The 24,291-nt window shown below is 38.6% G+C and overlaps 1 protein-coding gene across 4 annotated transcripts in view; it reads left to right on the top strand.

The window, feature by feature from the left end:
- LOC104867682 (jerky protein homolog) overlaps positions 1–17,533 on the top strand; it is a 46,905-nt gene extending 29,372 nt beyond the window's left edge. Inside the window, exons 4-6 of one of the 4 annotated variants that reach the window (XR_781841.2) lie at positions 2,855–2,958; positions 14,801–14,892; positions 16,194–16,466. The gene's annotated coding sequence lies outside the window, so the exon portion shown is untranslated. Of the gene's footprint in view, positions 1–2,841; positions 2,959–3,998; positions 4,234–14,800; positions 14,893–16,193; positions 16,467–17,135 lie in introns of those variants that run through there. The other 3 variants (XR_004518275.1, XR_004518276.1, XR_004518277.1) reach the window with 3 other exon arrangements.
- The last annotated feature ends 6,758 nt before the right edge of the window (positions 17,534–24,291 follow it).

Here is a 24,291-nt window from a genome sequence, read left to right as displayed (position 1 = left end):
ATATATATATATAGTGAATTAGTAGAGGAGTTCTTATAATTCACTAAAATCCATAAAGTGTTTCCTTTAAATAGGAAGGTGAGGGCCAGGGATGTAGCTCGGTGGTTCTGGTCCTGCCTCACAAGTGCAAGGTCCTGAGTTCAATCCCCGGTACCTTAAAAATAAATAAATTAATTAAGTAAATAGGAAGGTGAAATTTCTTAACTGCTGTGGTTATTAAAGTCTATGGTATGAATAAGTCTTCTGTCTGTGATAGTATGAAGGAAAATGATGCAATATTTTGCTGTCACAATGCAAATTGAAAAAGTTAGCCCCACAGTGCATGATAAATGCTTAGTTAAGATGTAGAAGCACTGCTGGGTGTGGTGGCACAGGCCTATAATTCCAGCACTCGGGAGGCTGAGGCAGGAGGATCACTGAGTTCGAGACCAGCCTGGGCTACATAGTGAGTTCCAGATCAGTCTTAACTGCACAGTGAGACCCTGTCTCAAAAAACAAAAAAATGAAAACCACAAAAAAGATATAGACGCATTAAATTTTTTGTATATATAGAGAAAATATAGTATTTACAGTATAGAGTTCAGTGCTATGTTAATTAGCTTTCTTTCCATTACTGTGACAAAATATCTAAGAAAATCAACCTAAAAGGAAGAAAGATTTATTTTGGTTCATGGTTTCAGAGATTTCAGTCCATGGTTGCTTGGCCCTGTATCTTTGGGCCTGTGGTGGCATAGTACATCATGGGAAGTACGGGTGCCAGGAAAGGTCCATTCACCTCATTACAGCCAAGTAAGCAAAGAGAGAGGAAGAAGTCAGTTTCCCAGTATCCCCTTCAAGGACATGTCCTGAAGGATCTAACTCCACAACTCCTCTCCAACCTCTTAAAGATTCCACCATGTCCCAGTAGTGCCACAGGCTGGCAACCAAGCCTTTAGCATATGGGCTTTTGGGGAACATTTAAGATTCAAACGCAGGCCGGGCTTGGTGGCACATGCCTGTAATCCCAGCACTCGGGAGGCTGAGGCAGGAGGATTGCTGTGAGTTCGAGACCAGCCAGGGCTACATAGTGAGTTCCAGGTCAGTCTCAACTACATAGTGAGACCCTGTCTCAACCCCCACCCCCAAAAGATCCAAACCCAAACCAAGATTATCTGTAGTTTCAGACATCCATTGAAGGTTTTAGAAGGTATCATCCTTAGATGAGCAGCTACTCATATAAGTACCTCCTATAAGTGGACCTAGACAGTATTTGTCTCCTTGTAATCAGCTTATTCCATTTAGCACAGCGTACTCAGGATTTAGCATGCAGTAGGACTTCCTTCCTTTTATACTATTCCATTGTATATATGTTCTACATGTGGTTTATCCGCTCACCTGTTAATGGATAAGTTGGACTGCTTCCACTTCTTTGTTATTGTGAATAGTGCCATGACGCTTGTGTGCGGGACAATATCTCTTTAAGAACTTGTTTTCGATTATTTTGGAAATATACTCAGAAGTAGAATTGTACTTGCATATAGTTGTTCTATTTTCAATTTTCTGAAGCACTTATATACTGTTTTGTGTAATAATTATAACACATCCTTTAAAAAGAGAGAGAAAGAGATGTCAAAGAAATATCCTGCTTGTTGAGGGTTGTGTTGGATCAACATTTTCAACTCAAAAGGATAGGAATTTACTATCTCAACTTTTATTGCTCCCATTCCTTTCCCTGTTAACGCTCCTGGTTTCTTTAGGTGTCCACTCTTCCTTCAGACTCAGAAGATTTCAAACTTACCTCCAGCTTTGGGAGTATAAATTGCTTACTCTACACTTGTGGTAATCTCCCCACCTTGCCAGTGAGTGCTTTCAGAACTCATACCTCGTTCATTCATGCATGCCTTTCCCCTGAGGAGTGTTACTGGTAGAGGAGTGGGCACAGGACCATACTACAAAATCTTTCCCTTCGGACTGAAGGGAAAATGGAAGTTTTACTGTGGAAAGTTTTACATGTGGAAGTTTTACTATATACCATGAATAAATAAATGTATCCCATTTGCTGCTGAAACCCATTTCTTAACAGCGCCTTAGTCTGGAGATGAAGCTGGAACACAAAAGATGAGCACACCAAGAGAATATCGAAGAAATAGGGTAAAGCCTTTATAGCATTAAGCCTAGAGCCCCTTCTAAAGTCTGGAGTCTGTTAACAAACTTCATTATTTAAACTAACTTGAGGTGAATTTTATAATTTATAGCCCAAACCATCCTAAATGATATAATTCTCCCTTTCTGTTCAGGAAACTTTGGTTAAAGTTTGAGAACCTTGTGTCTCTTACAACTCTGAGGTCTAACAACAGCTACTGCTATGATCCTTTATACACAAAGTATCCCAATGTGGGAATGTTACTCCTCAGGACATTTTAAAATCTGAGAGATGGCTTCCATTCTTTTGCTGAAAGAGGAATGGGTAAAGAAGTATCCTTTCTTGCCAGGAAATAGCCTATGACTACATCTAATCTAAAGAACGAGTTGTATCTCAGTGGTGACTTTGGAAGAGATGGAATGTAGGACTACTGCCAGCCCATGCAGTTTTCTTATATGAATTTTTTTGTTTGTTTGTTTGTTGGTACTGGACATCAAACTCAGGACCTCACACTTGCCAGGCAGGTTCTGTGCTGCTGAGCTAAATCCCTGGCCCTATGTGAATATTTTTTTAAAAGTCTCTTCTCAAGAGACCTTACTTTTGCATGATTGTAAACTATCAAAATACATTGATGTTATTAGCACAGAACATTTTTCTTTTATTTGTCAGAAATTTTTCATAATGAGCATATAAACACATGCTATTTAAAGTATAAATAGCTCTGCCTTTCAGATCTGGTTGCTGTGGAGCCTGGCACTAAGGACAAAGGAACATAGCAGCCTACTACAGAGAAGCAGAACAGAAAATGCAGAGCGGATGAGAAAGCTGGTGGAGAGGTACTTAGAATCCATTTATTTTTTAATTCAGATGATATTTTAATATGTAAGCAACTTTAATAAACTAGGAGATAAACTTTTTAAACCTTTCATTTAAAATAAGTTCAGATCTATAAAAAAGACATAAAATACTTCATCAACACAAAACAAAAACCTGTTCTTGTATACTCAGCAGCTTCTCAACTGTTCACATCTTACATAAAAATAGTACAATTATGAAAACAGGAAATTAACTTTGCATATTAACTAATATATAAACTTTACTCAGATTTCACTAATTACCACAGTAATGTTTTTATGGTCCCAGATCCAGTCCAGGGTCAAATATTACATGAACTTATTATATTTTCATAGAAACTTTTTTATTAGTACATGTTTGCAGTATGTAAAGTTTACATTGTTGTGTGGAGTTGGTACATGTATATCACACATTTTAATTCCTTTTTTCATCATCCCTTTCCCTTCCCTCCCTCCCCCTCCTTCCACTTCTGATCCTCTTCCCATTTGAGAAAGATCTATCTCCCTACTTCCTATTTTTTATTTATTTATAAATTGGGTGTCTCATATAAGACAAACCATGCAGTATTAACAGTATGGTCTTAAGGTACATCTGTTATCCTACAGTTGACTCGTTCATCTTTCTTTATGGCAGAATAGTACTCCATTGTGTATAAGTACCACATTTTATTTATGCACTCATCTGTTGATGGACATGTAGGCTGCTTCCAAGATTTAGCTATATGTGCTGCTACAAGCATAACTCATGTATCACTGTAATATGATATTTTCAATTGTTTCAGGAAAATACCTAGAAGGGGAATAACTAGGTCAAATGAAATTTCTAATTTTAGTTTTTTGAGGAGTCTCTATACTAATTTCCACAGTGGTACTAGTTTACATATAACAAAGTTTCTCAGTCCTTTCTTTGTCTTTTATAACACTGACATTTCAAATGAGTGGCTAATCGTTTTGTAGAAAGACTTTCAAAGTGGCATGTCTAATGTTCTCAAGACTAAATTTAGGTTGTGTGTTTCATATAGAATACCTCAGAAGTGATGCAGTGTGCCCTAAGTACATCATTTGAGGAATCACCTGGCTGCTATATCTCATTACCAGTGATTTTAATTTTGACTACTGGGTTATGGTGGTGTGCACCTGGTTGCTCCAATATAAAGTTTCTCTTAGTAGTTAGGTGTCCTAAGTGGAGATACTTTGAAAACTTATGTAGTATTTGTTCCTCATCACACTTTGTCCCACTGATTTTAACATCCATTGATGATGATTCTTACCTGCAATTATTACTGGCTGAAAAATATAGCCAGTTAATAGTATCCATGTTGGGATAGAGATGATGCTGGGTTTTCATTAAACCTATTTCATTTTCTTCTTAAACATAAAATGAGATTTCACATTGTGCTCTGAGATTAGTATTGCCTGTAATTGACTTCTGGCAAATAAAATGTGTGCAGAAATGACATGGTATTCATAAGCCTTTTTATGATGTAGCTCTAAAATGTCCCCCAAAAGTCTCATGTGTTTGGAGACTTGGTTGGGAGTGGGTCTCTGTGGGCCTGACCTGGAAAAAAGCATATTCTCTCTCTCTCTCTCTCTCTCTCTCTCTGTGTGTGTGTGTGTGTGTGTGTGTGTGTGTGTGTGTGCATTTAAGGTATACAGTGTAATGACATTCATCACTGGAAATTTTCACCTTTACATAATTCATCTTGGTTCTTATTTTTTCCCATTCCCCTGCTCTCCCTTCATCAGGTCCATCTCTCCCTATCTACAAAGACTTTGTTTCCAACGATTTCTTTTCCTCATGTTAATTCCATTCCCATCTTTTCCCTACCCCTCTCACTTACCCTTCCCTTTTGTAGAAAAGCATATTCTTGTCCTTGTCTTCCTCCCTTCTCTGTATGCTCTCTGGCTACTATGGAGGAAGCAGCTATCCTCCACCATACCCTTTCACCATGCCGTTTCTACCTTGGGTGCCAGCCAGTTTTAGAATGAGCCCACTGGAAACTGTGAGCCAAATAAAGCTTTCCTCCTTTAAGTTGGAGGTGTTAGATATTCTATCCAAGTGACTGAAACAGGCTTGGCTCCTAAAGCATCCTTCGAGGTCTTCTGTATTATGTCCCGGTAGCTGCTGGCTAGATGTTGATGCTAAGGAAAACATTGGAAGTTATCCCTTGAAGATAATGAAATTTCTGTGAGTTTAGATGCTGCTTGACTACAGGAAAGAGTTACTCCCTTCCACCCTCATACCTATATTGCACTATGGAATGAGAAATGAACTATAGTAATATGTTTATTGTGTTAAGCCACTGACTTGGCACTGACTTGGAAATCCACTTGTGGGAAAAAAGGAAACTGTTGCCAGAAGCAGAAAAGATGTCAATCCATGTCATACTATACCAGGGCAAAACATTTTTCAATAGGGTTCACTTTTAATAACTTAATAGGTAGGCCATATGCTAACTGATCTGTCAGCTCCAAGAGAAGCAGTTAGAGAAAACCAAACTGTTAATGTATGTTGGCTACTGTGGCTGCCAAGTATTGGCAGTTCACAAGGAAAAAAAAAAAGGAAGAAACTAGAGAACTGTGGAGTCTTACAGTAGACTACTTTTAGATCTCAAATAGGAAAGAAGAGAGAGAGAAAAGAACAACAGTGGCTTATTATGTTAGTTCACCACCTTGTGGCAAAGATCACATTAAAATATGGTCCTTCCACTCAATCCTGACAGCATCACACTGCTACTAGCTAGGTCACCTCAAGAAAGGCTCCTTAGCCTATTAAGTTTCTTTAAAAAATTGTATTTCCAAAGAGAACAAGTCTGGGGAATGACTAGTGAAGGCATTAAAGCAGCTCTCAGTTCACCATGAGAAGGAAGCAGGCTTGAAAATCCACATAACCTCAGATACTCCCCATCACCCTTCAGATATTTCCATGGAAGATAATGAAGAGAATTCCCAGAAGCAAAACCAAGGTTGTATTAGCTTTTCTTCACTGAGAAAGTACCTGAGAAAATCAGCTTAAAGGAGGAAAGGTTTATTTGGGCTCCGGGTTTCAGAGGTTTCAGTCCATAGTCAGCTAGCTCCATTGTTAGTGGTCTTGTCATGAGGCGAAGCAGCCTGGTAAGCCCAGGAGTTAGGAAGACAGAATAAGCTGAACATGTGTTGCTCTAGAAAAGGAGCAACAACCATTGGGGATGCCATCCAAGACACTGAAGGAAGGTGAGAAAAATCATGCTATTCTCTCACTAGTGCTTCCTATTGTCCAAAGCCAGATGGAAGACAACTAATGCTGGAGCCTGAGAAACAGTCTGCAGAAGCCAGCCCTCCTGCCTTATAGAGTGGCTTGAGAGGAGGCTAAGGATCTGAGCACACATAAGCTTAAGACCAGTAGAAACTGGTAAAATCGGGGAGATAGATACTTTTCTATTATGTAAAACCAAAGCTCAAGTGTTTCAGCAGCTTAAAAGAGCACTGCAATCAAGGGAAGCAGCTGGAGGACCAGAGAGGCAGTGGCTGGGCCCCCAGGGGTACACACACCTGGCTGATGCTAGGCTACCTGGGCCACTCAGTTGCACCCCCACTGTTGCAGGTACAGAGCCTTATCATTACAGATGATGACAAACTTGAATACTTTGGAGAGACAAGTCCCATTCTCCTTTAAAGAGTTTCTGAAAACCAAGAACTTTAGCCTGTAGAAGGAGGACAAGAGTGAAAGAATTTATCCAAAGGAAACCTCCAGGCACTCACTGGGGCTGAACCATGGCTTCCCTGCCCTGGGGCCTGAAATGTCAGCAGCCATTTTTTTGAAGACCTGATAGGGGCTGGAGACCTCCTGGATAAAGAGGAAGATGAGGAAGACCAGTGGAATTGCCCTATCTGACTCCACCATCGTGAGCGACCACCAGCACATCCATCTCCCACAGGTATCTTTCCTTTGTTCCACCTACTCAGAACTGGAGGGGCCAGAGTTTCCAGCCACAGGGAGGATGGGTGACACAGAGGTGTGCATCTCTCTAGCATTTCCTACAGCAAGTCCAAGCACAGACTATGCAGCTCATGGAGTGTCCCTGAGAGACAGACGATTAAGTTAGGAAGCACTGAAAGATAAACATTCTAAGTTTAATGAAGTTCAGAACTTCTGTGAAACTAAAACAGAAATGGTGAAGATAAATGAGCAGAAGTTAGAAGCAATGACAAAGGAGAGAGACTGCTACGACCTGGGACCAGTGGTACAACAAGGTGGGGCATGAACCTGCCAGTAATGACCAAACTGGCTTTAAATCATGTCATAAAGCTAGAACAGGAAATAACTCAGCTCTAAGCACAAGTCTCCAACTTCAAGCAGGAGAATGGAGCCAGGGTGGCAGTCTGACTGTGGTGAAACAGAACGCCAATGTGTCCTTACAGAAGGTCCTTTGGGATCATGAATAGAGCAGGTGCATCTATAAAGTGGTTGGTTTTCTAGAAATGCAGTTGTGAGACCTGACTGAACTAGAGCGACTCCATGTTGACCAGCAAGTGACCCAGAGACTGTTGCCCCCCCTTATAGGATAAGTAATGATTAATTGTGAATTAATAGGTAACTACTTGGGAATTCTGGGAAACTAGAGAGAAACTGTACCAAACATAGAGACCCAAAGTAAATCACTCTGCTCCTTGTTTGCCCATAACTGAATGTTCTGAACGCCACAATCTATAAAACAATGGACAATGGATCTGCTGACCATTAGTACATAACAGTCAAGTACATGATTGATGACCATCAGCTCGGATCAACTGACCACTTGCCTTTGTCCCCTTCCTGTAAGTTTTGAGTGTTAACTCCATGCATAGCCCTTTATAAAATAGCCTCTGACTCTGACCAGTTGCCTCTCTGAGCTACTTGGCTCTGGGAGTGCCGTCTGGCCAGACTAATAAAGGTCTGTTTACCAACTTGCCTGGTGTGTTCCTTCCTGGGTGACTCTTGCTGTCTGACAAGCTCCTGGTGCCTCGCCAAGCTTTAGGGCTCAGCATCGTGAAGGCCTTTCAGCTGTTCATGCTCCACAGAATAAAAGTGAGACTTTAAGTCTTACAAAATGTTGAATCTTGGTGCTGAAATCCTTAAATTTGTGGATAGAATTTCTGAGATTAAAGTCAAGGAGGAGAGCTCTGGAGAAGCACTAGATGCTTTTAGCTAACTATGCAGTTGTCATCTAAGTAAAATATTTATCATGAAATCCTGATTTCATGATTAAACACAGTATTATTGGTCACCAGAGTAGGAATGGCTCCTGTCTGTGTGTCACATCTGTGGGTTTTTTATTAGTACATGTTTCCAGTGTATAATGAGTACATTTATTGTGGGGAATTGGTACATGTACATAACACATCTCAATTCTTTTTTTCCTTCTCCTCCACCCCATCTTTTTGCCCCATAAGATTCACTTATTTATTTTTTAAGTTCTTATAAAATTATCATACATGCAGATTAACAGCCAGGCCAAAGAACCTATACTACATATAAGACAATTTTACTAAATCAAGGTACACTATTAGATAGAGTGTCCATGTTGAGTTAGGATAACTTTTCTCCTTTTTCCTTTTTTACCTTTTACTGTGCATTTTAAATTATAAATTGAGTTCTCATATAAGAAATAAATTATAATTATAAATTATAAATTGAGTTCTCATATAAGAAAAAACGTGATATTTACACTGTGTGTCTGCTTTACTTCACTTACCATTATGGACTCAAGGAACATCCATTTTCCTGTGAATGACTCAAGTTTAATCTTTTTTTGTTTTTTTGAGACAGGGCCTCACTATGCAGTTTAGACTGACCTGAACTCACTATGTAGCCCACACTGGCCTTGAACTCACAGTGATCGATCCTCCTGCCTCAGCCTCCAGAGTGCTGGGATTACAAGTGTGTGCCACCACGCCCGGCTCAAGTTTAATCTTTATGGCAGAGTAATACTCCATTGTATATAAATGCCACACATTCTTTATCCATTCATTTATTGACTGCTGCCAAGATTTAGTTACTGTGAATTGTGCTGCTGTGAACATGGCTATGATTATATCACTGTGGTAGGATGTCTGTAAAACTCTTTCAGTAGAAGAGGAAGGCTGGGTCAAATGGAATTTCTGTTTTTAGTTTTCTGAGGACTCTCCATACTGATTTCCATGGTGGCTGTACCAATTTAAACCCCTACCAACAATGAAGAAGTCCTTCCTACCATACCCGGAGCCTCACCAGCATTTGTTATTGGCTGCTTTCTTGATGATAGCCATTCTTTTTTGGAGTGAGATGAAATCTAACTGTATTTTAACGTGGATTTCTTGAATGGCTAGAGATGTTGAACGTTTTTCGTGTATTTATTGGCTACTTGTACTTCTTCCTCTGAGAAATGTCTACTCGTTTCATATTCACAAATTTTTAATTGTCTTTAAATTTGGAGGATTAATATTTTGAGTTTTTTAATTATTCTAGGTATTGGTCCTTTGAGCAGTGGCTCCCACCCCATTTTTTCCCATTCTGTAGTTGTCTCTTCACTCTTGTTGCTGGTCTATGCAGAAGCTTTTTAATTGATGTGATTCCATTTGTTGATTCTTGGTGTTATTTATCCTGTGCAATTGGGGTTCTATTCAAAAGGTTCTTGCCTATGACTATGACTTCAAGAATTTTACCTGTTTATGTTCTAGTAGATCTAAGTTTTTGTTTTAATATTTAGATCTTTGATCCATTTTGATTTTAGTTATGTGCAAGGTGAGAGAGATGGGTCTAGGTTCAATCTTTGGCATGTGGATAGCCAGTTTTATCAGCACCATTTGTGAAAGAGGCTGTCTTTCCTCCAGTGAAAGCCTTTGTCAAAGATAATATAGCTGAGTTTCCCTGGAGTTGTTTCTGTGTCCTCTATGTTGTTCCATTGATCCGCAAGTCTTTTTTGGCCAATACCATGCTGTTTTTAATCACTGTAGTTTGTAGTATAATTTGAAATCAGGGATAATGATGTCTTCTGCCTTGCCCTTGTTGCCCAGAATTGTTTTTGCTATTCTAGGTCTTTTATGATTTCATATGAATTTAGGATTGTTTTCTCTAGTACTTTGAGGAATTCCAGTGTTACTTTGATGGGATGCTAAATTTATATAATAATTTTGGAAGTATGACCACGTTGATTATATTGGTTCTGCCTTTCTGGGAACAAAGCATATCTTCCCGTTTTCTGATGTCCTCTTCCGTCTCCTTTTTTCAGAGCACTGTAGTTTTTCATTGCAGAGATCTTTCACTTCCTTGGTTAAATTAATTTCTAAGTGTTTCATTTTTCTTGATGCTATTGTGAAAGATATTAATTCCTTACTTCCTTTCTTGGTGAGTTTGCTTCCTCTCTTGGTGAGGAATGCTACTGATATTTTTCTTTTCTAATTTTTTATTATTATGTATGTGTCATATATGAACACATTTATCATAGGGAGTCTGTACCTCTATGTAATATATTTTAATTCTTTTTTCCCATTCCTCTCTGCTCCCTTCACGTTCTCCTCTCCTCATTTACAAAAGCTTTATTTCCATATTTTTCCTTTCATTCTTTTTTAATCACTCTCCCTTTCCCTCTCTTCCCCTTACCCTTGTTCCCCTTCCTATTTGAACATGTTCTTCCTACTTCCCAATATCTATTCTCCATTTTATTTCTTATATACCCTTTGGGTTTCTCACACAAGAGAAGCAATGCCATATTTAAACTTGTGTGTCTGATTTATTTGACTTAAATTTGTGGTCTTGAGGTGCATCTATGTACCTAAAAGTGACTCAAGATTATTCTTCTTTATGGCAGAGTAGTACTCCATTATTGGGAATGGGAAAGAGGATGTTACCAGAACCCCTGCAGTGAGTCCTGATCTCCTGTGAACCACAAAAACTCAAGGCTCATTAGAGAGTAAAGACAGAAAATAAGACATAGAGAAAAGGCTGGGTCTTGGGCCTGATCAGTGTTGCTCTAGACAGCAAAGACAAAGGCACTCAGCTTTCCAATATTTATTGGGATCATAGGGAGTATCACAGGATGGCAATAATCCTAAATTGATGAAGATCTTATAATTGGAGGAAGTATCAGATGATTCCAGAGGGAGTTGGTAATCCTATGATCATGAGGATTTTATGCTGATGAGGATCTTAGGTCAAGGAAGATCTTATGTTGATTAGGATGGTAAGATGAGCAAAAATGTTCTTACAACAGTAGGTGGGATGAGTTAAGCTGATAAGGAATTTGTCTCTCCCCAGCTAAAACCTTTCTCTTTTTTATTACTACTTGGCTCTCAAAGAACCAGTATGTCTTCAGCTGATGTAATCTTGCCCTTGAGGGTCACAGCATCCATCACAGGACCATTGAGGTCTCAGCTGTGACTGGAGGCAAAATAGAGTTATGTTTTGGTATACCATAGCTGGCCCACAGGCAAGAGGACTAGGACTCATACAGACCTAATCATAATTTAATTGTGAAATGATTTTCCCAAAATTATGTACAATGGCTCCTGACACACTCCACTGTGTTTAAATACCTCCTTTTCTTTGTCCATTCATCTGTTGATGGGCATATGGGCTGTTTTCAAGATTTAACTATTACAAATTGTGCTACATATATGGGTATACATATATCACTGTGCTATGATGCTTTTAATTCTTTCAGGAACACACCTAAAAGGGGACAAATGGGTCAAATGTAACCTTTACTTTTAGTTTTTTGAAGAATTTCCATACTGATTTCCATAGTAGTTGTATCAATTTACACTCCTACCAACAGTGAAGCAGGGTTCTTTTTCCCCCACAGCCCCAACAGCATTTGTTATAGGTTGGTTTATTAATGAAATTCATTCTTTCTGGAGTGAGATGAAAACTCAATTTTTTTTTTTTCCTTTGTGCAAGGGATTGAACTCAGGTCCTTGTGCTTGGTAGGCAAGTGGCAGAACCACTGAGCTAAATCCCTGGCCCTCAATGTTGTTTTTTGTTTTTTGTTTTTTTTGAGACAGGGTCTCACTATGTAGTTGAGACTGACCTGGAACTCACTATGTAGCCCAAGCTGGCCTTGAACTCACAGCAATCCTCCTGCCTCAGCCTCCCGAGTGCTGGTCTTACAGTTGTGTGCCCCCATGCCCAGCTAGCGATTAGTCCTTTGTCTGAGAAGTAACTGGTAAATTTTTTTTTCCTATTCTGTGGGTTGTTGCTTTACTTTGTTGGTGGTTTCTTTTGGTGTACAACAGCATTTTAATTTTATGTGATACCAGTTTTTGATTCTTTGTAATGTTTTCAGTTAGATCTGTGTTTGAGAATGCTGTTGATTTTTTAGTGTTGAGTTTGTATCTTGCTGTGCTACTAAATTTGGTTATTCTAGGAGACTTTTGGTGGAGTTTTGGGGGTCATCCATGTAGAGGACCATATCATGTGCAAGTAATGATAATTTAATTTCTTCCTTTCCTATCTATATCCCTTTCTTTCCTTACTCTTTTCTAATTGCTCTAATGTTTTAAGAACTATATTGAACAAAAATGGGTATCCTTCTCTTGTTCTTGATTTTAGAACCAAAGCGTTCAGTGTCTCTCCACTTAGTACGATGTTAGCAATTGGTTTGTCATAGGTGTTGTTTATCAAATTGAGATAAATACCTTCTGAATCTGTGTTCTTCAGGATTTTAATCATGAATGGATGTTGGATTTTGTCAAATGCTTCTACATCTATTGAGATGATCATGTTTTTTTTTTATTCATTGTTTATTGGTACATTTCATTATACAGTATGATGACATCATTGGGAATTTGTACCTTTGCATGATATATCTTGGTTCTTATTTTTATTTTTAAAGATTTTTATTTTATTTTATTTGGGGTGCCAGGGATTGACCTTGGGCCCTTGTGCTTGCAAGGCAGTTGGCAGAACCACTGAGCCAAATCTCTGGCCCCCAATTTTTTTTGTACTGGGTATTGAACTCAGGTCTTTGTGCTTGTAAAGCAGGTGGCAGAACCACTGAGCTAAATCCCCAGCCCTGGTTCTTATTTTTTCCTTATTCCCCTGCCCCCCACTTCAACCCATCCACTCTTCCCTAACAAAGTCTTTGTTTCTGTTTTATCCTTTTCTCATATTTTTTTCCTTTCCCTTCTTTCCTTTTCCCTACTCTTCCCACTTCCCCTTTGGACCTTTTCTCCCTATTTCACATTATCTATTACACATTTTGATCCTCATTTACACTTTCACAGCAGAGAAAGTATTTGGTATTTGTGTGTCCTATTTATTTCACTTAAGAGTATAGCCTCAATTGCATCCATTTAGCTATAAATATCTCTAGTTTCTCATTCTTTATGGTTGAGTCTTACTCTATTTTATTTTTAAAAATCTTTATCCAGTCACCAGTTGATGGACAAATGGGCTATGATTTTTTTCCTTGCTTCTGTTTATTGACTTGTGTATGCTGAACAATTCTTGCATCCTTGGAATGATTCCTACTTGGTATCATTTATGATCTTTTTGATGATTTGCTGCATTCTGTTTGCCAGTATCTTATTGAGGATTTTCACATATATGGTCACTAAAGATATTGGCCTGTAGTTCTCTTTTTTGGATTGGGTCCTTTTCTAGTTTTGGAATTTTCCATAATACATTTATTTTTTAATTTCATTAAAGACTTTAAGGAATATTGATGTTAGATCCTCTCTAAAGTGCTTGAAGAATTTGGCAGTGAATCTATTGGGACATGGCCTTTTCTTTGCTAGTGGTTTTTGTGGGGGTTTTCCCCCCTTTCAGTTTTATCAACTAAAATTGGATTATTCAGGATTTTTATATCTTCTTAGTTTAGTTTTGGTAGTTCATATGTGCTAGAAATTTGTTCATTTCTTCTGAATTTTTCCATTTTATTAGAGTGCACTCTCTTGTGGTTTATAAATACTCCTCCTTGGTGAAGTTCTATTTTATAGATTCAATAATCTGTTGGGAGTAATTTTCATAAAGTCTGGTGATTTTTAAAAGAACTACTAAATAGCCATTCTGTAGTAAGTGTTTTTCCATTATTATCTCAGAACATTAATTGAACAATATGTTCATTTGGTCATCATTGGTGTTGTGAGTAAAGAAAACGCTAAGTGAGCTTCTGCATGAGTGAGTAGCCTAGACAGGGACTTGTGCCTGTTTGCTCCCACTCATTGCTCCACTTGCTGACAACTCACTTCATGGCTTTCACAAGGGTTCAGGCATCCTTTGGTAGATACTTTTATCTTCCTACCAGGACATGTGGGGACTGAGGTCAGAGACACTCTATGCTATGATGCTGTCTGAACTCAACATTGAGCTTTCAGCTTTGAAAAGGTGGTTTTGGCTGGGGCGGGGAATGTTTCATGTGACATTTCTGCAGTGAAGTCCAGAATTGAGGAATGTAACATGTGCAGAGCCTCCGAGAGTTGGCAAAGGTCTTGTAACCATTTTCCTATGGGAGAGAGACAGAAAAGGCAGCCTGCCCCATTTTGACCATTTTCCTGAAGATGTTCTTTGTTTTTGTTATAAATATATTTGTCTGTAGCTTCTTGTTTAAATAAGTTCTGAAATTCACACACACACACACACACACACACACACACACACAGATGCACACAACATTGCAATCATAAGTGGGATATTTTGGGGCTGGGGATTTGCTCAGTGATAGAGTGTGTGCCTAGCATGTCAAGGCCATAGATGCAATCCCCAGCACCAGAAAAAGAAAAAAGAAAAGACAAAAGGTGGGATATTTTAAATTTTTTTCCATGCTTTTTAGAATTGCTATTTTAGTTCAGTGATTGAAGTTATCCCTTTTTTTCATTTTTATTCCAGGTCATGGAACTGCCAGCATGTGGGGAAAGTTCTTTATTCCTGTGTCCACATAATCATTCTAAAAAGATATAGCTCTTTCTTCTTCAGCCTTAGTAAGTGTTATGGATGGTCTCTTAGGTACTTTTCTCATTATTGAGATAAAATACCAGACACCTACAAGTTAAAGGAGGAAAGGTTTTTTCCAGCCTCACAGTTTGTAGAGGTTTCAGTTTACAGTTGGCTGGCTCCGAGGCAGGGTAGAGAAGTAGCTGCAAGCCTGCCTACTTTCTGGCCCTTTTTATTGCATCCAGGCTACCAGCCTATTGATTGGTCCTAGCCATACCAAGGCTGGTGTTTCCATTATCCACATCCTTAATCCCAGTATCACACCCTTATTCCACATTCATGTATCCTAATTGAGCCATCTTTGAAACCCCTCACCTATAAGCTCATGAGTCTTTGGGGAGACATCTAGATAAAAGCCATACAAAGAGGCAAAGGAAGGTGAGATGACAAAGGGCTCAGGCTGGAGAGAGAAAGTCCTTCTGAGCAGCTGGATGTTTTCCACCAGAGAACATTCACTCTCTGGTGAGCAGGAAGGACTTCCAGAGACTGCAGTAGACACTCAGCTGAATCCTTTCTGAATGCTCTGGATCCTCCTGGCCAACTGCATGTCATGGAGGAACAGAGCAACTTACTTGGCCAGCATATATGTTAGGGCTTGTGTCTGGATGTCCTTCCCCAAAGCTTCATGCAGTCATGGGTGGGGAGTTTTGGAGGTGGCTGGATTAGAAAGTGTGAATGCTGGATTAAGAGTGTGACACTGGGATTAAGGGTGTGAATAATGGAAGTTCCACCTTGTGTGTTGGTGGCAACAATCAGTAGGTTTACAGCCTGAATAGAACATAGAGGGAGAAGGGGAAGACAGACTTGCTGCTACTTGCTGCTTGCTGCCTTCTCCCTGCCCTGCCATCCATGAATTGTTTCTCTGTGGTGTCTCTCTCTGCCCTGCTATCCTGTCTTACAACCAGCCAACTACAGACTAAAACCTCTACAAACTGTGAGCCAAAGAAATCTTTCCTCCTTTAACACTGGGTGTTGGGTATTTTGTCTCAGCAACAAGGAAAGTTACTAAAGACAGTTGGGATCCACAGCGTCCTCTTACAAGGCTCACTGTGTTGAAGACTTGGTTCCTCCTGAAGGGTTTTGGGAAATGATTGGATAATGAGGACTCTTAACTGTTTTAGTGGGTTAATCCATTGATGGATTCATAATTTGATGACATTAATGGGATGTGATGGAAACAAGGTGAGTTTTAGTTGATGAGAGTGGGTCATGGTGGCATGACCTGGGGGACTATATGTGGTCCCAGCCTTCCTGTTTGGCTGTTCCTTTCTCTCTTTTTACTCCTTAGGTGCTGTGAGATGAGGAATTTTCCTGCACCATAGTTCTGCGTATTTGAGGGCTAAAAGCAATGGAACTAGCTGAGCAAAGACTGAAACTTTGGAAACTGTGGGCCAAAGTGAAGTTTTCCTCTTTCAAATTGTTCATGTTACGTATTTTGCCCACAGAGATAAAAGGTTGACTAACACAGTAGGCAAATTTGATGAAGGATTTGAAAACTGCAGAGGTAAAAAGTGGGACAAATTCTTCCTCTGCTGCATAGTAGTTCTATAATATTGGGCAAGATACTTAGAGCAAGCCTATTTTCCTCATACTTTCTCATTTATTTCACTTTAGAATGCTCATACTTTTTGTTTCTTTGTCTTAATGAGATAATGTGATAATTGCTATGCAGAAAAATAAAAATACACTGTATAATATACATGATAATATGCTTCCAAATTTGTTTCTTCACCATTCCATCCTTTTATTTTTTGGGGCCAACTTTACTGAGGCAATAATTCATTATAGTTTTAATATAGTGTTTTTCTCTTCAGAGTTGCAAGATCATTAATAAAAAGCAAAAAATATGAAAATGCCACCTACATCTTTATATCCTAAGAAATCAAACTACTGTACAATACTTTGATTATTTCTTGTACTTATACCTCATATTTGAGAGTTTTTGCTTGGTTTGTAGTTGTAGATGGTACAGACATGTTTAGATTGCTTTCACCAGTTAGTGTTAGATAATGAACGTGTTTCATAGTGTTCATCACGAGGCCATGTGAGATTGAGTCCAACTGATTGCCTTCCTCCATCTGTTCAGCTGTCCAAGCCAAACATTTGAGATACAACTTGGTTTCTCCTGCCACTGTTCTTGTTCAGAACAGCACCTATTCTCGCCTGGATTAGAGGAATATTCCTAACTGGTGCCTTCATTTTTTGATGGTCTTCTATCACTCTGTTGTAGGCCGAAAACATATTTCTTCAATGACTGCCGAGCAATACCCATGAGAGCTGAATCATTTGCAGTGATGCACACAGACCTTCAGATGTGGGCCAGCACCTACATTTTCAGTGTCGCAACTGTTCCGTCAACCCCCATCTTACTCTATATTTGTCATGTTCTTTGAAAGCATTCAGAGTACTGAATGGGGCTTACTTTGTCTTGAATGACTTTCCCACCTCTCCCATTTCCTATTCACCTTGCGAGGTCCCACTCAATAGCTTTAACGCTTGGTGTAAACATTGCCTCCTCTTGGGAATATCTCCTCTCCTCAGAATGAGGAACATGCTCCTACTTCCACACTCCTAGATATATTCGAAAATAACTCCCTTTTTTTGTTTTTGTTTTTTTGTTTTTTTGGTACAGGGTCTCACTGTGTAGTTGAGACTGACCTGGAACTCACTGTGTAGCCCAGGCTGGTCTCGAACTCACAGCAATCCTCCTGCCTCAGCCTTCCGAGTGCTGGGATTACAGGTGTGCACCACCATGCCCAGCTAAAATGCCTCCATTTTATTCTGTACATTCCTTGCATGCTATATACTTGTTATACCTCTCTCAGTAGAGTAGAAACTATGTTCCATTCAGGTTATTATTTCCAGCAATCTAGTATCTGACATATAGTAGGTTTCAATGAAAGTTACTTAAATAATTTAATAATTGCACTTTGCCAGTTTAGCACTATTCAAAGTCCTTTTCACATATCTCAGTCCTCTAATGCCTCTATAAGATAGTTACTATTAGCTGGGTTAGTGGTACATGCCTGAAATCCTAGCACTCGAAAGGCTGAGGCAGGAGGGTCACCACAAGTTGAGCCAGCCTGGGCTTCATATTGAGTTAAAGGCCAGCCTGAACTACATAGAGAGTAGAGAGTCCCTGTCTAAAGAAGCAAAAAAAAAAAAAAAAAAAAAAAAAAAAAAAAAAACAAAAAAAGATACTTACTATTATCAGTGCCATTTTAACAATGAGAAAACTGAGGCACATAGAGGCCAAAATCATCCCACAGCTGGTAACTGAATGGCAAGACCAAGAGTTGAACTGATGCACTGTGGCTCTGACTCTGACAGCTATGTTCCTAATCACTACACACACACACACACACTCCCACACCCCCACACACAATCTTTCCTTTATTGCCTAATATACAGGTTACTTATAATCACTTTCTCCCTCTCTGTCTCTCTCTCTCACTACTTTCCTCTTTCCCTGTCACCCTTACCCCCCTTCCTTTGAATTTGGCTTAAGATAAATTCCCATGAGAATTTAAAGTTGAAATATTTTTCTGGATTTTCATGTGACGATTTTATTTAACCTGATGTCACTCATGCCAAAGAGGTGAAAGTTTCATGGTTGCTTGCCACCCCAGGCTGATATGGTGTGATCAGGCAGGTCAGGTCAAGGACTCTGAAGATGGCTGTGGGACAAAGTGTGAGGAAATGTAATCTAACATGAACCAGCCTTAGCAGCAGTGGGCCTAGCTTCACTACAGACTTCTAAATATAATTTTAGTATGAAAAATGCAAAGCACTTCTGTGTTGCTTCTTTTAAAAAATGTTCAAATGTTAATGACTAGTGGATAAACTATAGCACAAATTTTCACCCTGCCAGAAAATAGGTTAATCTAAACAATATGATACACATTTTTAAAATAAGTCCCATGTATATCCGATACTTGAAATTGCCATGTTTTGAGCAAACACAAGCTAGGTAAGCAAACACGTCATGTGAAAGAGAATGGGAACCAGCTAGCCCAAGTTGTCCAAACATTCTGACCTAAATACCAGACATGGAAACGAAGAGTCCATCTTTGACATTTCAGTTTCAGTAGGCATGATGTGGAGAATAATTAAGGAATCCAAACGATAGCCAGAATTAAGGCTTCAATATTATTTTTGTTCTTTCTTTAATTTAATTTAATTTTATTCATACATGTTTGCAATTCATGTTTATAATTTCCAGTCATCTTGGGGAGTGGATACATATGTATATTACAGTTTGTTTGTTTTTTTTTTCTAAAATTCAAAATCACCAAGCTGAAACTAAGCTATTTATCTGAACTTTTGAGGGAAATCAGGATTAGAGAGACAATAGCGAAATTTCCCAAACAGGCTAGTTTAATTAGCATGATAGTGAAATTCCCTCTTTTTTTTTTTCTACTGTTCAATGCCCTATCCTCGCCTTATAAGGAAAGTAACTTTGAAATGACCAATCCATTTTTCTGTCTTTGTTCTTGTTTTGTTGTTTTTGTTTTTCTGTTTTCTTCATCCATTTTCTGTGTGTAGAACCAAACTCTTCTGCTCATTTCACTGGAACATTTAATCTCTTTTATGGAAGGAATTGTTGCCAGTTTTAGAACTGAGAATGAAGCCAATAAATATCATTAAACTAAGTTCTCATAATTTTTGTCCTTTGGTATTGCCCTTGCTACTGAGCTGGCTTCTGTGTTTTTTGTAGGTTTGCTTCTGTGTTAAAAAGTAATTGCTCACCACTGGGACTGACTTTGACCAAAGATACTTGTGTGACTTCAGACAGCAGCAGCAGGGTGGCAGCTGAAGGCTTCTCCTGGCAGTTTTCATCTGCTGGCAAAGTGATCAGTGAAAGCTGACCTCCAGCTGCCAGAGGGCACTTCAGCCACTCTGAGGCCTGATACATAATACTTCCTTGTCTGCTTTCTGTGGTGGATAAAATTCTGACGTTAAAAGTAGTTTAATCCAGATTTAAATTCCAGTTCTGCCACCTAAATTAGTGACTCTGAACAACTTAACAAGATTGGAGACAGTACATTTTCTTATCTTTAAAGTGAGGATAACAGCCCTTAACTCTGTAAACTTCTAACTGGAAATATTTGGGGTAGAGTGCAAGGATTAAATTAACCATTCTGACCTAGCATTTAATAATAAGGTAGATAATTACTGAGCATCTCACAGATTACTTCAGATTTCTTATCACCATCCTCAAAGGCCACTCAACACTTCCTTATTGAAGTAAACTGATGTCCTACTATTTTATACACTTCATCTCTCCTCAACTCACCTATCCTCTTTCTTTCCCTAAGATAATGATCTTACCACTTACTTATTTCATTGATCAAAGAGAAGGAAATTACCTCGTCTTTCAGTCATTAAACCTAGATTTCTCCCTCCACCTATATCTACTTCTCTTTTCCCTTTTCAACAAAGGGAAATGTCACTCCTTCCATTAAAGACAGTTCTTCCATTTGTATCCTAAATCCCAACACTTTTCCCCCTCTCCACTGGATAATTCCATCGGCTTTCACATAGGCTCTCTTCTGTTTCATGTTTGGAAAAATCTATTTTAAACCCTAACCTCCTTTCAACTGTGCTCAGTTCCTCTGGTCCCTCCATAGGAGATTCTCAAGAAAGTTTCTGGCCAAACTATCTCTACTTCACCTGTTAACACTTTGGTTTACTCAAATTTGGATTCTAGCTGTGCTTCCTACTCCTGTTGAGATTGTTCTTGTCAGGGTCACCAGTGACTTTATGATTGCCAGTTGCCAACCTCCATCCTCAGTCTTCTTTCCTTTCTCAACTTGATGTTTCTCAAAATTTGATCCTGGGTCCCTTCTTCTTGTATACTTATTCCCTAGGTAATCTCATTCATGGCAAGCTTTAAGTACAATATTGTATTATCTTCATGGTTTCCAAATGTATGTCTATGTTTCGAGCCTCTCTTACCATCTCCAGGCACATATTCAATTGACCAATTGACATAAATACTGGGATATCCAATTAATGTTTGAAGCTTACCTTTTCTAATTCTGAGTCATCCTTGACATTTCCATTTTTCTTAATCTTCCACATTTGTTTAATATTTTTGTTGATTTTACTTCCAAGATAGGTCTCGAAACTGTCTACTTCCAGGACTGAGTGCATAGTGGTAAAGCACGTGCTTTGTATGCCCTAGGTTCAATCCATAACACAAAACAACTGTCCGCTTCTGCCCATCTTTCACTGACTCTCACATGCATTAGCTGGCTTTTGTCTGGTGTCTCCATGCTTGCCCTTTTGCCTCTGCCCCAGTCTGTTTTCTGTGTAGCAGCCAGAGTTAACTTTCTGAACACGAATCAATCAATTCCTTTTACCCATTTACTTCACAATAATTAGCAAGTTCTCATGGTGCTTTGAGCAAAATCTAAACTTCTTTCCATGGACCACAGTGTCCTGAGCAGAGCTTTCCTCCATCTTCAACTTAATCTCATACCCCACTCTTCTTCTCCCTTGTGATGTTCCAATCATATGGTCCTTCCTTAAGTTCCCAAGTCCTTTCTGCCCTAGGACCCTTTGATTTTTGTCTTACTTTTCCCATAGTTTGGATCTTAGCTGACTCTAAATTGTTCCTTCCCATATATGAGCATCCTTGCTTTAAAATAAAAGAAACCTCATCTAAAAGTGATTTAGACACCTGGAAGTTTGTTAAATTCTTACAACAAAATTTTCAGAAATAGGCCTCTTCGATTGCCTATTTAGCTCCATGCGACTATAGGTTCTCAGCTTCTTACTGTCTTTCAGCTCCACCATGCTCCATATATGGACCCCGTGTACCTGAACCATCATACTTTCTGCCTCAGGGACACAAGATCTTCCTGCTTCAGTTTACCAAGTAGCTGAGACTATGGGCATACAAAACACTTCAGAGCTCTATGTATTTGTTAAAAATAAAAAATAAAAGTCTTCCTTTTTAAAACATAATCATCATGATACTATTATCACACAAAAATATTTTTAAAATATTATCAGATATTCTGTATTGAAATTTCCAATAGACTCATAAAAGTCTTTTGTGTACGTGTGTGTGGTAGCAGGGGTGTAGGGTGGGGTGCAGCGGTTCAACCTAGCATGATCCATCCTCAGCTCTATTATTCTTTATTTTTTATTTTGTGATAAGTTCCTCAAGATGGCCTTAAATTTGTGATCCTCCTGCATCTGTTTTCTAGATATCTGGGATTTCTGGAGTATGCCACAGTACCTGGCAAGTTATATTTTTGGCAGTTTAAATTATCCAAATAAAATACTTGCAATTGATATGCCTTTAACATCCCTTTTAATCTATGAGATCCTCTTTTATTTTTCTTTCCTCCCAATTTATTTTTTTTTAAAAAAACTAGGTCATTTGCTCTGTAAAGTCTCCCATAATCTGGATTTTCCTGTGTCCTCTGTAACACTGTAAATTAATAGTTGAATTGACAGGTTTGATTAAATTCAATTTATTTTTTTGTTGTTGCTTTTTTTTTTCTTGGCAAGTCTAACACATTCTTATTCTTAGTTAGCTTTCCACACTGTAAAAAAAAATTGAAATAATCAATTTATAATTAGGAAAGATTTACATTTGCTCACAGTTTTAGAGCTCCATTGCTTTGGGCCATATTGTCCACTATGGCAGTAGCATATATGAAGGAGATCTGTTCACCTCACAGAGGCCAAGAAGCAAAGGTAGGTAGGGCTACAGATCTGTATGTCCTCCTCAAGGGCATACCCCCAGTGACCTACTAGACCCAACTTCCGGAAAGCTCTCCCATTTCCCTGTAGTGCTACAGACTGGTTATCAAGCCTTTAGCATATGGTCGTTTGGGCACATTTGAACCCTAATCATGACAACTATCTAGAAGTGCCTAATGAATGACTGTTTCTCCTCCCATATCCCCCTCTTCTGTGGTACTAAGGATTGAACCCAAGGCCTTTGCAATGAACAGCTTTCTAGAACATTCCCACCCCCCACCCGCCCTGCTTTTTGAGACAGGGTCCTAAGTTACCCATGCTGAGCTGAAATTTGTGATTCTCCTACCTCACGCTCCCAGAGTATACGAGATATTTATGATTATGTAAATCCATTAATTTGTGTTATAAAATATTATTTTAATTCCATAATCCCTTCTCCATGTCAGAATTGGATTGAACTTGTAGATATAAGACATCCACATATTACCTAGTGGATAACTGCTTGATGTATCTGTAGAACTGGAAAAACTTAATACACAGTTCAGTTTTAGAAGTGTTTTATATTGTGTTGAGTGTGAAACTAGAAGGGAAAAACCTTTCCCTTACGAGTAGCATTTTTTTTTTTTTAATTTGGAGCTAATAGAACTTTACTATTGCCTAGAAAACAAGGTGACTGTAAGACATATCTGAATGTCCAAAATGCTGGAACTCTCATAGAAGAATCTCCTATCTTCTGTCATTCTTAAAGAAATGTGCTTATAGTTTTTAATAGCTAGAACTTGGAAACAGCCCAATTGCCCATCAGTTGGAGACTGGATAAAGAAAATGTGTTTTTTCTATAAAATGGAGTACTGCTCAGCTATAAAGAATGAGAACCTAGATTCATTTATAGCTAAATAGATGCATATTGAGGCCCTACTCTTAAGTGAAATAAATAGGACACACACGTGTAAATACCAAATAGTTTCTCTGGTGTGAAAAAATAAAAGTGTAAATAAGATCCAAATTGTATAATTGATAATGTGAAATAGGAAGAAAAGGGCTAAGGTGTAAGGAAAGTGGGAAGGGTAGGCGAAAGGAAAGAAGGGAAAAGAAAAAATATGAGAAAATGAATAAATGTAAGTAAAGTCATTGTAAATAGGAAAGGATGGAGGGGTGAAGAGAGGGCAGGGGTATGGGGAAAAAATAAGAACCAAGACCTGTCATGTAAAGGTAGAAGATCCCAATGATGAATGTGACTGTACTGTATACCTAAAAAGTACCAATACATTTAATGAAAAAAAAAAGAAAAGAAAGAAATGTGCTTTCATTCTAGTCACAAGCATGCTGAACATACTGAAATTTGATTATGGAGAAATGATTACACGTGTGTGTGCATCTATGTGTATTTCCCTTCTTCCATAAACTGGAACACTTCCAAATCTCCTTTCTGATTGTATCTCCACCTCCAGGAATCAACATAAATGTAATTTCCCTAATTACTCCCATATAAATCTAGGCCCCTTCCACTTATTGTCTTTCCATTATTTTATTTGTTATGTCACTTAACACAATCTATGCATGTATGTATGTATATATGCATGTATGAATTTTTATCTTCCTGTTAGCTGTCTGCCCCCTCACAAGAATAGGTTATATGATGGCAGGGGCCTTTTTTTCCCCCTCTT

This window comes from Fukomys damarensis, unplaced genomic scaffold (assembly GCF_012274545.1).
Source record: "Fukomys damarensis isolate Sample0158 unplaced genomic scaffold, DMR_v1.0_HiC HiC_scaffold_20, whole genome shotgun sequence".
In the NCBI taxonomy this organism is placed as follows: domain Eukaryota; kingdom Metazoa; phylum Chordata; class Mammalia; order Rodentia; family Bathyergidae; genus Fukomys; species Fukomys damarensis.
Note: the sequence above shows the minus strand (reverse complement) of the source record. Positions and strands in the feature narration are given on the sequence as shown.